Source organism: Leucopleurus acutus (genome assembly GCF_964270905.1).
Source record: "Leucopleurus acutus genome assembly, chromosome: 11".
NCBI classification, from domain to species: Eukaryota; Metazoa; Chordata; class Mammalia; order Artiodactyla; family Delphinidae; genus Leucopleurus; species Leucopleurus acutus.
The window spans coordinates 32,748,603-32,763,929 of NC_139152.1; positions in this window are offsets into that span (position 1 = coordinate 32,748,603).

The window sequence follows — 15,327 nt, forward strand, 5'->3', positions numbered from 1 at the left end:
AGTCCCTACTCTGGAGGAGACTATGGTTTAGTAAGAAAGTTAGATTAGCCAATAATTAAATTCTGTTACCTTACAATAGATAATGTGTCAGATACATCAGTACAGTGTTATGGAAATGTGGTGAGCAGAAAAAATTATTCTGCAGGATGCTGACAGAGGGAAAGGAGGCTTCATTGAAGAAGCAACTTTGAGTCTGTATTTGCAGGCAGTGATTGAGACAGATGTTGAGGCATGCATAAACCAACGGGGTTGAGAAAGAACCCAACATATCCTGAGTCTTTCTGTTCAGTTTGGCAGGAACACACGGGGTTGGGTAGGGAGTGTTAAGAGATAAGCTTGGACAATTACACTTGCTCTAGACTTTCAAGAGCTTTCTTTGAAACATTAATGAGTTTGAATTGTTACCAAATAGGCAATGGGGACAACAAGTATTTTAAAAATAGTTAGGAAGAGTGACATAGAGAAAGGGAGATAGTTGCCATAATTAAGAATGCCAGCTTTGCCTCTTACTAGATATGTTAACAAATTATTTATCCTTTTTGTGTGTCAGTTTTGTCTATAAAATAGTGCGAATGTGTATGATTGGTGTAAAGATTAAGTGAGATAAGAAAGACTAAATATTTAGAATTAGTGTTTGGAAAAATAATTTAAAAACACTGTAGATGAATGCATAAATGAAGTGAGAGTGGAGAAGATGCATCAAATTAAGGAGCTTTCTAGAGTAAAAGAGCCTGTAATTTGTTACTGGTTGCTTCGGTAGGAGAGGTAGAGAAAGAAATGAAGTTACCTATTAAGGTTTCCAGCTTGAGAAACAAGTATGGTCACATGAAAGCTTACAGGAGGCCAGGAATGATTGAAGGAATTACTGTTAAGACTTTTGTACAAAATCTTTTCAAGAAAACTCTGGTACATTCAGTTCACCTTGGAATACAGAGGACTGGGAGTTAGAATAGAGATAGTCGTTGGGATAGACAGACTTGAGATTTAGAAAGAATGCAGGATGATTGTTTAAGCCATTCAAAAATGAGTGCATGGAGTAAGAGATAGAATCACTGGGGTACTCCAGTTTCTAAGATGGACAGAGGGGAAATTTCTAAAGATAGATTTATAGTTATATTAGAAATGGAGGTATTCCAATGCAAGGACTCTTGCATGGAAGCATAACACATATGCAACATTATATTTTTGAAAAATAAAATCACTTTTTAAATAGAACATTAGAGGGAATAACTTTTCCAATCACAACCATGATTATCATTTTACAACTCTATTTTTAAACTTCTGTTTCCTAAACAAATGTTTCTTTATATATTTGTGATTGGATTATAATAATTTACAACCTGCTTCTTTCACTTAACATTTAGTATGATCATCCCCCCCAAAAAAACTTAATATGATCCATATTGTCACATAATCATAATCAGCACATTTTGCAGCTATAATAGTCCATGTTGAATTGTACTATATTTATTTAACTATTTTTAATTGGGAGATATAATTTTATTTATTTATTTTGTTCTGGCAAATATTTTCAGACCTAAAATTCCTTTCTAAATTTCTCATTTTTCTTAAGTAGTTCTATTTATGAGACCAAACACTGATCATAAAACGTCTATTCAACAGAATTGCTATTTACTTTTACATTAAACTAACACATAAAACTTTCCAACAATTACCATTGTCATACTTAATTATTACTGTCATCTTCAATCCCTTCATTTCTCAGTGATTTTCATTCAAGATATGGGTATTGACATCAAGTGCTCCATTTAAAAAAAATCAGATTTTGGCCAGTCTTACTATTACCAAATAGTATTTAATTGTTAAAACACTTCAAAATATTAAAAATACTGCTTCACAACCTAAGTGTCCATCAACAGATAAATGGATAAAGCATGTGTGGCACATATGTACAATGGAATATTAGCCATAAAAAGAAATGAAGTTGAGTTATTTATAGTGAGGTGGATGGACCTAGAGTCTGTCATACAGAGTGAAGTCAGAAAGAGAAAAACATATACAGTATGCTAACACATATATATGGAATCTAAAAAAAAAAAGGTTCTAAAGAACCTAGAGGCAGGACAGGAATAAAGATGCAGATGTATAGAATGGACTAGAGGACACAGGGAGGGGGAAGGGTAAGCTGGGATGAAGTGAGAGAGTGGCATGGACATATATACACTACCAAATGTAAAATAGATAGCTACTGGGAAGCAGCCGCATAGCACAGGGAGATCAGCTCCAGGCTTTGTGACCATCTAGAGGGGTGGTATAGAGAGGGTGGGAGGGAGGGAGATGAAAGAGGGAATAGATATGGGGATATATTTATATGTATAACTGATTCACTTTGTTATAAAGCAGAAACTAACACACCATTGCAAAACAATTATACTCCAATAAAGATGTTAAAAAATTTACTGCTTCAAATAATCTTAGATATTTGTTTAAAAAACTTAATTCTTTATTCATTATTAAATAACTAACTATATGAGTCACAAATGTATATGAATATAGAGTAAATAGGCATAACTGAGGAAATTAATTTGATAACATAGGTCAATATAAAAACCCATTCTGTCTCTATCATTTAATTTCCCATTGAAAAATGTAATATTTCCTTTGGTCTCACTTGTTGCATTTTTTACAAATGAAATAATCACCTACCAGTTTCAATCTCATTTTTTCAAACCATTTGAATTTTGTATATATTGTAATAACATCCTGGGTCCTCTTAATAGTATTGAGGGTCTCTTAAATTGTTTCATTTCTTCATTTAAAATAATCATTAAATGATAACTATGTGCTCAGCTTTCGCTCACTCTTGTCTACTTTTTTAAACTTTTCAGTGTAAACTTTAGCATCAAATTTGAGTGGGGGGAAGGGAAAAAAATAGCTCAGCAAAACAGTTTGCTGTTAGAAGATTTTGAAAATACTTTGGTGTGAATTATTTTGGTTTCCTTTGAAATTTTAATACTGTTGGTGTTTTTACTGATTTGTGTCCCCCCCATTCTATATTATCACAAAGAGAAATTTGTTTGATGGCACTACAAAAAAAAGTTTAAAATGCATTGTCTGGGTTTAGAAATATACACTTAATAGAAAGTTCCCTTGCAGGGTTTATGGGACCTGGAGTTAATTAATTCAATTCGTTTAGGATCTGCAGAGTCTTGTGGTTTGGTTGGATTTCAATGGGGTTGAAATTTTGTACAAAATACGGCTGATGACTTGCCAATAAAACCTCTACATAAAGTAAAATAGAGTCTCATAGCACACTGAATGAGAAACCAGATCTTTTATAAAACTGGTAGAGGGATATTTTAATTTTGTGTTCTATTTTCTGTTTCACTCTGGAAATTCTACTTGTTTGCACATAATTCTTAACATTCATTTTGCTTTAACCTGTGATTCTACTTAATTAAAAAAACAAACGTTTGAGCACCTATCATGTTCAAGCCACTCTACTGCATTCAAGAACATTAGAGCATTCAGACAACTCTCCTTAAGGAATTCCTATTCTGGTTAAGGAAACAGACTATATGCTTTTTGGCAGAAGAATTAATTTATGAATTGAACAAATATTTACTGAGCATTTCCAATATACTGAATTAGAGACACATTTGTAAAAAGATAGGAGTTGGGTGTTTGGTAGCATCAAAAATTAATAAAAGTAAGTTCAGATAATGATAAATTCTAAGAAGACAAAAAAGCAGGGGAAGGGTAGAGAGTGGTTATGTGTGCATGAATATGTGTGTGTGTGTGTTTGGGTGTGTGTGTGTGTGTGTGTGTGGGTGTGTGTGTGTTGGTGAATATTTTACAAAAGATGGTCAGAGAAGTTCTCATGAGAGAAGTAGGCAAGGAAAAGATGTGGAGAAATTAAAGACAAAGAAGGATTACAATGCAGGGACCCATGAGCCTAGTGACTAAGGGCAGAATGACAAATCCCAGAGCAGAAATGAGGAGGCAGTGTGGGCAAGTACAGAGTTATGTGTGATGCTTTTGTCTTTTCTTCTAAGTATAGGAACACACTAGAGGGTTTTCAGCAGGGTTGTGACCTGATATGATTGCATTTTTAAAATATCAGTTTGGCTGCTGAATGGAGAATGAATTACAGAGGGCAAAAGGAGAAATACTCTAGTCAGAAGGTTATTGCTGTAAAATAATAGCATAAACAACAATATAAAGAGGTTATGAGAAAAAGTAAGTCATACTTAATGCCAATGGACTTAACTTTGATTTGCTGTTAAAGAAATGTTCCTTAATAGGAGTCTGTGATACAAAGAAGGGCAAGTCCATCACAGGCAATGGAAAACTGTTTTGGTAAAAAAGGTCTGAGTTTACATTACCTCTTTCTGGGCAATGAGTAGTCCTAGTTGAGTGAAATGGAGTATCTATGAAGAAGAATATTAGGCAATAAAGCTGTGTAGGCAAGAGACCCAGATTGTGGAGAACATAAAATACAAGTTTAGGAATTAGTTCATTCTGTAGGCAGCAGAAATAACTGTAGATATCTGAAGAGAACAATGGAATGCACAGTTTGGTGCTTTAGACAAGTTGATCTAGCAGTGGTTTGTAATATTTTTTGAGGTACTACACTGGATGCAAGAGGATCTACTAGGGAGAAAAGTATCCTGAGGGATATGAGGTGAGCATCTGGGTAGAGACCAGGTTTCATTGTTAGGTGAGAGACAATGGAAAGAAAGTATTAATGTAATGGGTAGAAGGAGAAGGAAGGATGAAAGGTAACTCCAAGTTTATATGGAATATACGTATTGCCTTTAATTTTTCAACAAACTGATGATGTAGGTAATATTCTTATTTTACAAATGAAGAAACTGAGGTGTTCAAGGTATAATAGCTTGCCAAGTTCTCAGAGCTAATGAATGTCAGATGGGATTTTTAAACCCAGGTAAATTATATAACACTGTCCCCAAAATGCTCTGAAATAATTTAACGTTTCTAAAGATTGGTTGTGTATGCATATTGTACTGAGTTCTCAAGATATTTATTTTCATGGAATAGTTTTTATACTTGATAACTGCTGTGCTCATTTACAAGTACTGCTGATGGTGTACTCCAGATATTTAAAACAATCAAAACTGTGTTTAAATAGAAATTTGGCTTTTATTCTCATTGTTTTCATTTAATCACAAAAATAGTATTAATGTATTGGTTTCTAATGTTTTATATATTATATGTTTTATTGCATCTGCTCCCTTACTGATTTAATCAACTATAACACTCTTATTGTAAGCCAACACACAGATAAAAAAGTGTGATAAAGTCAAAAGAATCAAATTGAGGAAACAATTTAGTAGAAGAGAAAATGCTTTTACAATAAGTTTAAATAGTTTAAACTTATAATTTAAAATAGTTTAAAAATTATAGGTGCAATATGTATTTTTAATCTATCTTTTCTTGCCAAGTTAATATTAAAATGTGTTGGACCTGAAAATAGATAGAACACCCCTTATGTTCTTATACCTGGTCTTAAACAATAGTATTCTTTGATATTAATGAATTATTTCAATTTAATTCTTTCAGTTATTATAGAAATGATGAACTTGGTGTTCTGACTTATTTGTTCTATCTAAAGAGCACTAATACTTTATTATCTCTCTGGAATTTGATTCAATTTTGTACGAACAGTTCAGGGACTGAACTATGTAATAATTGTACAGAACTGACCCTTTCTAAATATTTAATGTAAATCACCATAAATTAATATTTATTGATTTCACACAGTGGACCAGGTATTATAGCAAAGTAAATCTACAGTATATTTAAAGTAGACAGCCTATATCTTCATTGTCCACCTTTCAATGATATTTTTGACTGAAAAATATTTCTTTTGATTGTTATGCTTAGTCTTATACATGTTTTTGCAAATAGTATTGTGAATTATGTTAATACTAATTGAGATAGCTTTCAAATGAAGGAAATAAGGCTTCTGTTAGGTGGCTATGAGCCAGAATATAAGTTCAGTTCAATAATTTTTTTTCATTAATAACCTGGTAGGTGTGAGGTCCTGAGTGAGCACTGAACAAAAAGAATAACTATCTATATAACAACAATAGTGATAGTTACACATAACATTTAACACTCTTAACAACCTTGGGAACCTGATCTTATTTATGATCACCCCATTTTCATGGATAATAAAAATGAGGTTCTAAGGTTAAATAACATGACCAAAAACATGGGATAGCAGAGCCACAATTATAATCCAAGTATGTATGACCATGAGTGCTATAAAATGCTCTTAAATACTATATTTTTAAAGCAATTAAAAAGTATGTCAATTGACTAATGAAAATGTTTGATAAAATAAGAATTTTCCTAAATTTTGATCAAGCCATGCAAGATATTATATTGGTTGTTCCTTTTCCTTAGAATGTTACCATTGTTGTAGATTTATTTACTATATAATTTGGTCTATTCTTTGGAAAGATAATAGCATGGAAAGTAGATTTAAAGGGAAAGAAAATTGATATAGAAATATATATTTGGTAGTCACATTATATAGTGCAGATAAAAATTAGGAGGGTCTGAAATAAATTCATTAATTACTAAACTCATGTAAATAGTAAAAATAAATAGTATAAACAATATTTAGTGAGTGCCTAATATGGGCTGGAGACTGGTGTAAACACAAAGTCCTCAATCTCATTGAGCTTACATTTCACAAAAAGTAAATGTATGTCAGGTGGTAATAGGTACTGTGAAGAGCTGGGAGCCTGCAGAAGAGGGGCTTTAGGGTTGGGGACAGGATTTTCACTATTTTTTATACTTGGTTAGGGAAGTCTTGAAACTGTCTTGAGATAGATGGAGTCATGTACTATGTCAAAAACTCCTACTACCTCCTATAAAATGAGAACAAAGGATTGACCATTAATTTGGTGGTGTAGAAGTCTCCAGGGTCTTGAAAAAGGTCTTGTATGGATTGGTAAGAAGATAAGCCTGATTGAATTGGTTCAAGACGATGTGAGAAGAGGAAGGGGAGACAGTATTAACAATTCTTTGAGTTTTGCTATAAAACAAGCAGAGAAATGGAAGAGTAGTTGGATAGGAATGTGCATCAAGGAAGGTTTGTTGTAATTTTTAAGTTGAAAAAATTTCTTAAATCAGGTTGCATGTTGATGGGAATCATCCAGTAAAGAGGAAAAATCCATGAGACAGGAGGTAGGGTGATATTCTGGAATACTGTCCTTGAGTAGCTAAAGAGGTATGGATGGCTTCCAAGTAGAGGAGGGATTAGATTTAGGTAGAAGTAGGGCAGCTCATGCAAATTAACAGAAGAAAATATGTAATATATGGATACAGATGAAAGTAAGTGGGTGGAAGTGGGTGGATGTGTACTAGCAACATTTAGAAGTTTGCTCTTGATTGCATTTTTTTTAAAGAAATAGAAATCATAGATAGCTGAGAATCAAAAATAAAGAAAAATTCTAAAGAAGGGATAGAAGTGTGAAAACTCAAGAGAACTCAGTTTGGTGAAAGAGGATTATACAGAAAAATATGTATTTTGAGGATGCTATGTTTAAGGTCCTGTGGGTCATTCAAGAAGAGAGGATATGCAATCCTTTTGCTTAGTCAGGAGATTAAGACTAGAAAAAGATACGGGTACTAGTGGCATAGTTATAGTAATTTAAGCCATGATGAAAAAGATATGGCCAGAGAGAATGAGCAAAGTGAAGAGAGGAAGCCAAGGTCATAATTAAAGTATTTCATCATTTGTTTATGTAAGGGAAGAGTGCCAGCAAAGGAGAAAATATAAAACAACAACAAAACAGAGAAGGATAAAGAAAACTAGGATAAGGTAACTAGATGAATATTTACAAAAGAGAGTGTTCAGTTTTGGGATTTTTTTTTTTAACATTCTTACTGGAGTATAATTGCTTTACAATGGTGTGTTAGTTTCTGCTTTATAACAAGGTGAATCAGCTATACATATACCCCGGTTTCTTCCCTCTTGCATATACCTCCATCCCACACTCCCTATCCCACCCCTCTAGGTGGTGACAAAGCACTAAGCTGATCTCCCTGTGCTATGCGGCTGCTTCCCACTAGTTATCGGTTTTACATTTAGTAGTGTACATATGTCAATGCTACTCTCTCACTCTGTCCCAGCTTACCCTTCCCCCCCCCATGTCCTCAAGTCCATTCTCTACATCTGCGTCTTTATTCCTGTCCTGCCCCTAGGTTCTTCAGAATCTTTTTTTTTTTAGATTCCATATATATGTGTTAGCATATGGTATTTGCTTTTTCTCTTTCTGACTTACTTTACTCTGTATGACAGACTCTAGTTCCACCCACCTCACTACAAATAATGCAATTTCGTTTCTTTTTATGGCTGAGTAATATTCCATTGTATACATGTGCCACATTTTCATTATCCATTCATCTGTCGATGGACATTTAGGTTGCTTCCATGTCCTGGCTATTGTAACCAGAGCTGCAATGAACATTGTGGTACATGACTCTTTTTGAATTATGGTTTTCTCAGGGTATATGCCCAGTAGAATTGCTGGGTCATATGGTAGTTCTATTATTAGTTTTTTTAGTTTTTTAAGGAAGCTCCATACTGTTCTCCATAGTGGCTGTATCAATTTACATTCCCACCAACAGTGCAAGAGGGTCCCTTTTTCTCCACACCCTCTCCAGCATTTATTGTTTGTAGATTTTTTGATGACGGCCATTCTGACCAGTGTGAGACGATATCTCATTGTAGTTTTGATTTGCATTGCTCTAATGATTAATGACGTTGAGCATTCTTTCATGTGTTTCTTGGCAATCTGTATATCTTCTTGGGAGAAATGTCTATTTACGTCTCCTGCCCATTTTTGGATTGGGTTGTTTGTTTTTTTTAATATAGAGCTGCATGAGTTGCTTGTAGATTCTGGAAATTAATCCTTTGTCAGTTGCTTCATTTGAAAATATTTTCTCCCATTCTGAGCGTTGTCTTTTGGTCTTGTTTATGGTTTCCTTTGCTGTGTAAAACTTTTAAGATTCATTAGGTCCCATTTGTTTATTTTTGTTTTTATTTCTGTTTCTCTACGAGGTAGGTTGAAAAGGATCTTGCTGTGACTTATGTCATAGAATGTTCTGCCTATGTTTTTCCTTTAAGAATTTGATAGTGTCTGGCCTTACATTCAGGTCTATAAACTATTTTAAGTTTATTTTTTGTATGGTGTTAGGGAGTGTTCTAACTTCTTTCTTTTACATGTAGCTGTCCAGTTTTCCTAGCACCACTTATTGAAGAGGCTGTCTTTTCTCCACTGTATATTCTTGCCTCCTTTATCAAAGATAAGGTGACCATATGTGTGTGGGTTTATCTCTGGGCTTTCTATCCTGTTCCATTGATCTGTATTTCTGTTTTTGTGTCAGTACCATATTGTCTTGATTACTGTAGCTTTGTAGTATAGTCTGAAGTCAGGGAGCCTGATTCCTCCAGCTCCATTTTTCTTTCTCAAGATTGCTTTGGATATTTGGGGTCTTTTGTGTTTCCATACAAATTGTGAAATTTTTTGTTCTAGTTCTGCGAAAAATGCCCTTGGTAGTTTGATAGGGATTGCACTGAATCTGTAGATTGTTTTGGGTAGTACAGTCATTTTCACAATGTTGATTCTTCTAATCCAAGAACATGGTATATCTCTCCATCTGTTTGTAACATCTTTAATTTCTTTCATCAGTGTCTTATAGTTTACTGCATACAGGTCTTTGGTCTCCTTAGGTAGGTTTATTCCCAGATATTTTATTCTTTTTGTTGCAATGGTAAATGGGAGTGTTTCCTTAATTTCACTTTCAGATTTTTCATCATTAGTGTATAGGAATGCCAGAGATTTCTGTGCATTAATTTTGTAATATGCTACTTTACCAAATTCATTGATTAGCTCTAGTAGTTTTCTGGTAGCATCTTTAGGATTCTCTAAGTATAGTATCAGGTCATCTGCAAATAGTGACAGCTTTACTTCTTCTTTTCCAATTTGTATTCCTTTTATTTCTTTTTCTTCTCTGATTGCTGTGGCTCAAACTTCCAAAACTATGTTTAATAAGAGTGGTGTGAGTGGGCAACCTTGTCTTGTTCTTTATCTTAGAGGAAACGGTTTCAGTTTTTCACCATTGAGAACAATGTTGGCTGTGGATTTGTCATATATGGCCTTTATTATGTTGAGGTAAGTTCCCTGTATGCCTACTTTCTGGAGGGTTTTTGTCATAAATGTGTGTTGAATTTTGTCAAAAGCTTTTTCTGCATCTATTGAGATGATCATATGGTTTTTATCCTCCAGTTTGTTAATATGGTATATCATGTTGATTGATTTGCATATATTGAAGAATCCTTACATTCTTGGGATAAACCCCACTTGATCATGGTGTATGATCCTTTTAATGTGCTGTTGGATTTTGTTTGCTCGTATTTTGTTGAGGAATTTTGCATCTATGTTCATCAGTGATATTGGCCTGTAGTTTTCTTTCTTTGTGACATCTTTGTCTGGTTTTGGTATCAGGGTGATGGTGGCCTCACAGAATGAGTTTGGGAGTGTTCCTCCCTCTGTTATATTTTGGAAGGGTTTGAGAAGGATAGGTGTTAGATCTTCTCTAAATGTTTGACAGAATTATCCTGTGAAGCCTACTGGTCCTGGGCTTTTGTCTGTTGGAAGATTTTTAATCACAGTTTCAATTTCAGTGCTTGTGATTGGTTTGTTTATATTTTCTATTTCTTCCTGGTTCAGTCTCAGAAGGTTGTGCTTTTCTAAGAATTTGTCCATTTCTTCCAGGTTGTCCATTTTATTGGTATATAGTTGCTTGTAGTAATCTCTCATGATCCTTTGTATTTCTCAGTGTCAGTTGTTACTTTTCCTTTTTCACTTCTAATTTTGGTGATTTGAGTCATCTCCCTTTTTTCTTGATGAGTCTGGTTAATGGTTTATCAATTTTGTTTATCTTCTCAAAGAACCTGTTTTAGTTTTATTGGTCTTTGCTATTGTTTCCTTCATTTCTTTTCCATTTATTTCTGATCTTATATTTATGATTTCTTTCCTTCTGCTAACTTTGGGGATTTTTGTTCTTCTTTTTCTATTTGCTTTAGGTGTAAGTTTAGTAGTTTATTTGAGATTTTTCTTGTTTCTTAAGGTAGGATAGTATGTGTATAAACTTCCCTCTTAGAACTGCTTTTGCTGCATCCCACAGGATTTGGGTCATTGTGTTTTCATAGTCATTTGTTCCTAGATATTTTTTTTATTTCCTCTTTGATTTCTTCATTGATCTCTTGGTTATTAAGTAGTGTGTTGTTTAACCTCCATTTGTTTGTATTTCCTACAATTTTTTCTTGTAATTGATATATAGTCTCATAGCGTTGTAGTCAGAAAAGATAATTGATATGATTTCAATTTTCTTAAATTTACCGTGATTTGATTTGTGACACAAGATATGATGTATCCTGGAGATTGTTCCATGGGCACTTGAGAAGAAAGTGTATTCTGTTGTTTTTGGATGGAATGTCCTATAAATATCAATTAATTCCATCTTGTTTAATGTATCATTTAAAACTTGTGTTTCCTTATTGATTTTCATTTTGGATGATCTGTCCATTGGTGAAAGTGGTGTGTTAAAATCCCGTACTATGATTCTGTTACTGTCAATTTCCCTTTTTATGGCTCTTAGTATTTGCCTTATGTACTGAGGTGCTCCTATGTTGGGTGCATAAATATTTACAATTGTTATATCTTCTTCTTGGATTGATCCCTTGATCATTATGTAGTGTCCTTCTTTGTTTCTTATTATAATCTTTGTCTTGAAGTCTATTTTGTCTGATATGAGAATTGCTACTCCAGCTTTCTTTTGATTTTCTTTTGCATGGGGTATCTTTTTCCATCCCCTCACTTTCAGTCTGTATGTGTCCCTAGGTCTGAAGTGGGTCTCTTGTAGACAACATGTATACGGGTCTTGATTTTGGATCCATTCAGCCAGTCTATATCTTTTGGTTGGAGCATTGAATCTATTTACATTTAAGGGAATTATTGATATGTATGTTCCTATTACCATTTTCTTAATTGTTTTGGGTTTGTTATTGTAGGTCTTTTCCTTCTCTTGTGTTTCCTGCCTAGAGAAGTTCCTTTAGCATTTGTTGTAGAGCTGGTTTGGTGGTGCTGAGTTCTCTTAACTTTTGCTTGTCTGTAAATTTTTAAATTTTTCCATTGAATGTGAATGAGATCCTTGCTGGGTAGAGTAATCTTGGTTGTAGGTTTTTCCCTTTCATCACTTTAAATATGTCCTGCCACTCCCTTCTGGCTTGCAGAGATTCTGCTGAAAGATCAGCTGTTAACCTTATGGTGATTCCCTTGTATGTTATTTGTTGTTTTTTCCTTGCTGCTTTTAATATTTTTTCTTTGTATTTAATTTTTGATAGTTTGATTAATATGTGTCTTAGTGTGTTTCCTCTTGGATTTATCCTGTATGGGACTCTCTGTGCTTCCTGGACTTGATTAACTATTTCCTTTCCCACATTAGGGAAGTTTTCAACTATAATCTCTTCAAATATTTTCCCAGTCCCTTTCTTTTTCTCTTCTTCTTCTGGGACCCCTATAATTCAAATGTTGGTGGATTTAATATTGTCCTAGAGGTCTCTGAGACTGTCCTCAATATTTTCATTCTTTTTTCTTACACTCCTCTGCAGTAGTTATTTTCACTATTTTAACTTCCAGGTCACTTATCCATTCTTCTGCCTCAGTTAGTCTGCTATTGATTCCTTCTAGAGAATTTTTAATTTCATTTATTGTGTTGTTCATCATTGTTTGTTTGCTGTTTAGTTCTTCTAGGCCCTTGTTAAACATTTCTTGTATTTTCTCCATTCTGTTTCCTAGATTTTGGATCATCTTTACTATCATTATTCTGAAATCTTTTTCAGGCAGACTGCCTATTTCCTCTTCATTTGTTTGGTCTGGTGGGTTTTTACCTTGCTCCTTATCTGCTGTGTGTTTTTCTGTCTTCTCATTTTGCTTAACTTACTGTGTTTGGGGTCTCCTTTTTGCAGGCTGCACGTTCATAGTTCGTGTTGTTTTTGGTATCTTCCCCCATGGCTAATGTTGGTTCAGTGGGTTGTGTAGACTCCTTGGTGAAGGGGATTAGTGCCTGTGTTCTGGTGGATGAGGCTGGATCTTGTCTTTCTGGTGGGTAGGCCCGCATCTGGTGGTGTGTTCTGCAGTGTCTGTGACTTTATTATTAATTTAGGCAGCCTCTCTGCTAATGGGTGTGTTTATGTTCCTGTCTTGTTAGTTGTTTGGCATAGGGTGTCCAGCACTGTAGCTTGCTGATCGTTGAGTGGAGCTGGGTCTTGGCATTGAGATGGAGATCTCTGGGAGATCTTCACCGTTTGATATTACTTGGAGCTGGGAGGTCTCTTGTGGACCAGTGTCCTGAATTTGGCTCTCCCACCTCAGGTACAGGCCTGATGCCCGGCCGGAGCACCAAGACCCTACCATACACACGGCTCAGAATAAATAGGAGAAGAAAAGAAAGAAATAAAGAAAAGAGTAAAATGAAATAAAATAGTTATTAAAATAAAAACTAATTATTAAAAGTAAAAAAAATTAAAAAACAATAAAAAAAAGAAAGAAGAGAGTACCCAAACCAAAATACAAATCCACCAATGACAAGAAGTGCTAAAAACTAAATTAAAACAAAAAACAAACAAACAAAAAACAGACAGAACCCTAGGACAAATGGTAAATGCAAAGCTATACAGACAAAATCACACAGCGAAGCATACACATACACACTCACAGAAAGAGAAAAAGGGAAAAAAAATTGTATATTGTTGCTCCCAAAGTCCACCTCCTCAATTTGAGATGTTTCGTTGTCTATTCAGGTATTCCACAGATGCAGGGTACATCAAGTTGATTGTGGAGATTTAATCCGCTGCTCCTGAGGCTGCTGGGAGAGATTTCCCTTTCTCTTCTTTGTTTGCACAGCTCCTGGGGTTCAGCTTTGGATTTGGCCCCGCCTCTGTGTGTAGGTCGCCTGAGGGCCTCTGTTCTTTGTTCAGATAGGACGGGGTTAAAGTAGCAGCTGATTAGGTGGCTCTGGCTCACTCAGGTCTGGTGGAGGGAGGGGTACAGATGTGGGGCGAGCCTGCGGCGGCAGAGGCCAGCATGACGTTGCAACAGCCTGAGGCATGCCGTGTGTTCTCCCGGGGAAGTTGTCCCTGGATCACGGGACCCTGGCAGTCGCGGGCTGCACAGGCTCCCGGGAGGGGAGGTGTGGATAGTGACCTGTGCTCGCACACAGGCTTCTTGGTGGCTGCAGCAGCAGCCTTAACGTCTCATGCCCCTCTTTGGGGTCCGCGCTGATAGCTGCGGCTCGCGCCCGTCTCTGGAGCTCGTTTAGGCGGTGCTGTTAATCCCCTCTCCTTGCGCAACACGAAACAAAGTGGCAAGAAAAAGTTTCTTGCCTCCTCTGGAGCTCCAGACTTTTTCCCGCACTCCCTCCCGGCTAGCTGTGGCGCACTAGCGCCTTCAGGCTGTGTTCACGCCACCAACCCCAGTCCTCTCCCAGCTCTCCGACCGAAGCCTGAGCCTCAGCTTCCAGCCCCCGCCCGCCCCGGCCGGTGAGCAGACAAGCCTCTCGGGCTGGTGAGTGCTGGTCAGCGCCGATCCTCTGTGCGGGAATCTCACCGCTTTGCCCTCCTCACCCCTGTTGCTGCGCTCTCCTCAGTGGCTCCGAAGCTTCCCCCCTCCACCACACGCAGTCTCCGCCCGCGAAGGGGCTTCCTAGTGTGTGGAAACCTTTCCTCCTTCACAGCTCCCTCCCACTGGTGCAGGTCCCGTCCCTATTCTTTTGTCTCTGTTTATTCTTTTTTCCTTTGCCCTACCCAGGTACGTGGGGGAGTTTCTTGCCTTTTGGGAGGTCTGAGGTCTTCTGCCAGCATTCAGTAGGTGTTCTGTAGGAGTTGTTCCACGTGTAGATGTATTTCTGATGTGTTTGTGGGGAGGAAGGTGATCACATCTTATCTTCTGCCATCTTGAAGCTCCTCCGAGTGTTCAGTTCTTAAACGAGTTCGAATAGGATGAAGACTAAAAATAGACCACTGCATTTTGAAAATTAGGAGACTATCGGCTATCTAACTGGCAATTATTTCTGAGGAGTGGTGAGTGTAAAGCTGTAATCTAATTGCCTGAAGTTTTAAGGTATTTGACCATGACTGTGGAAGGAAACATCTTAAGAGATTAGTAGCTATAAAATAAGGTGGAGTCCAGGGATTATTTAGATTTTAATAAAAGTTTACTAAGTATCTGCTCAGTGCCAGACACTGTCCAAGGCGGCCTTGAA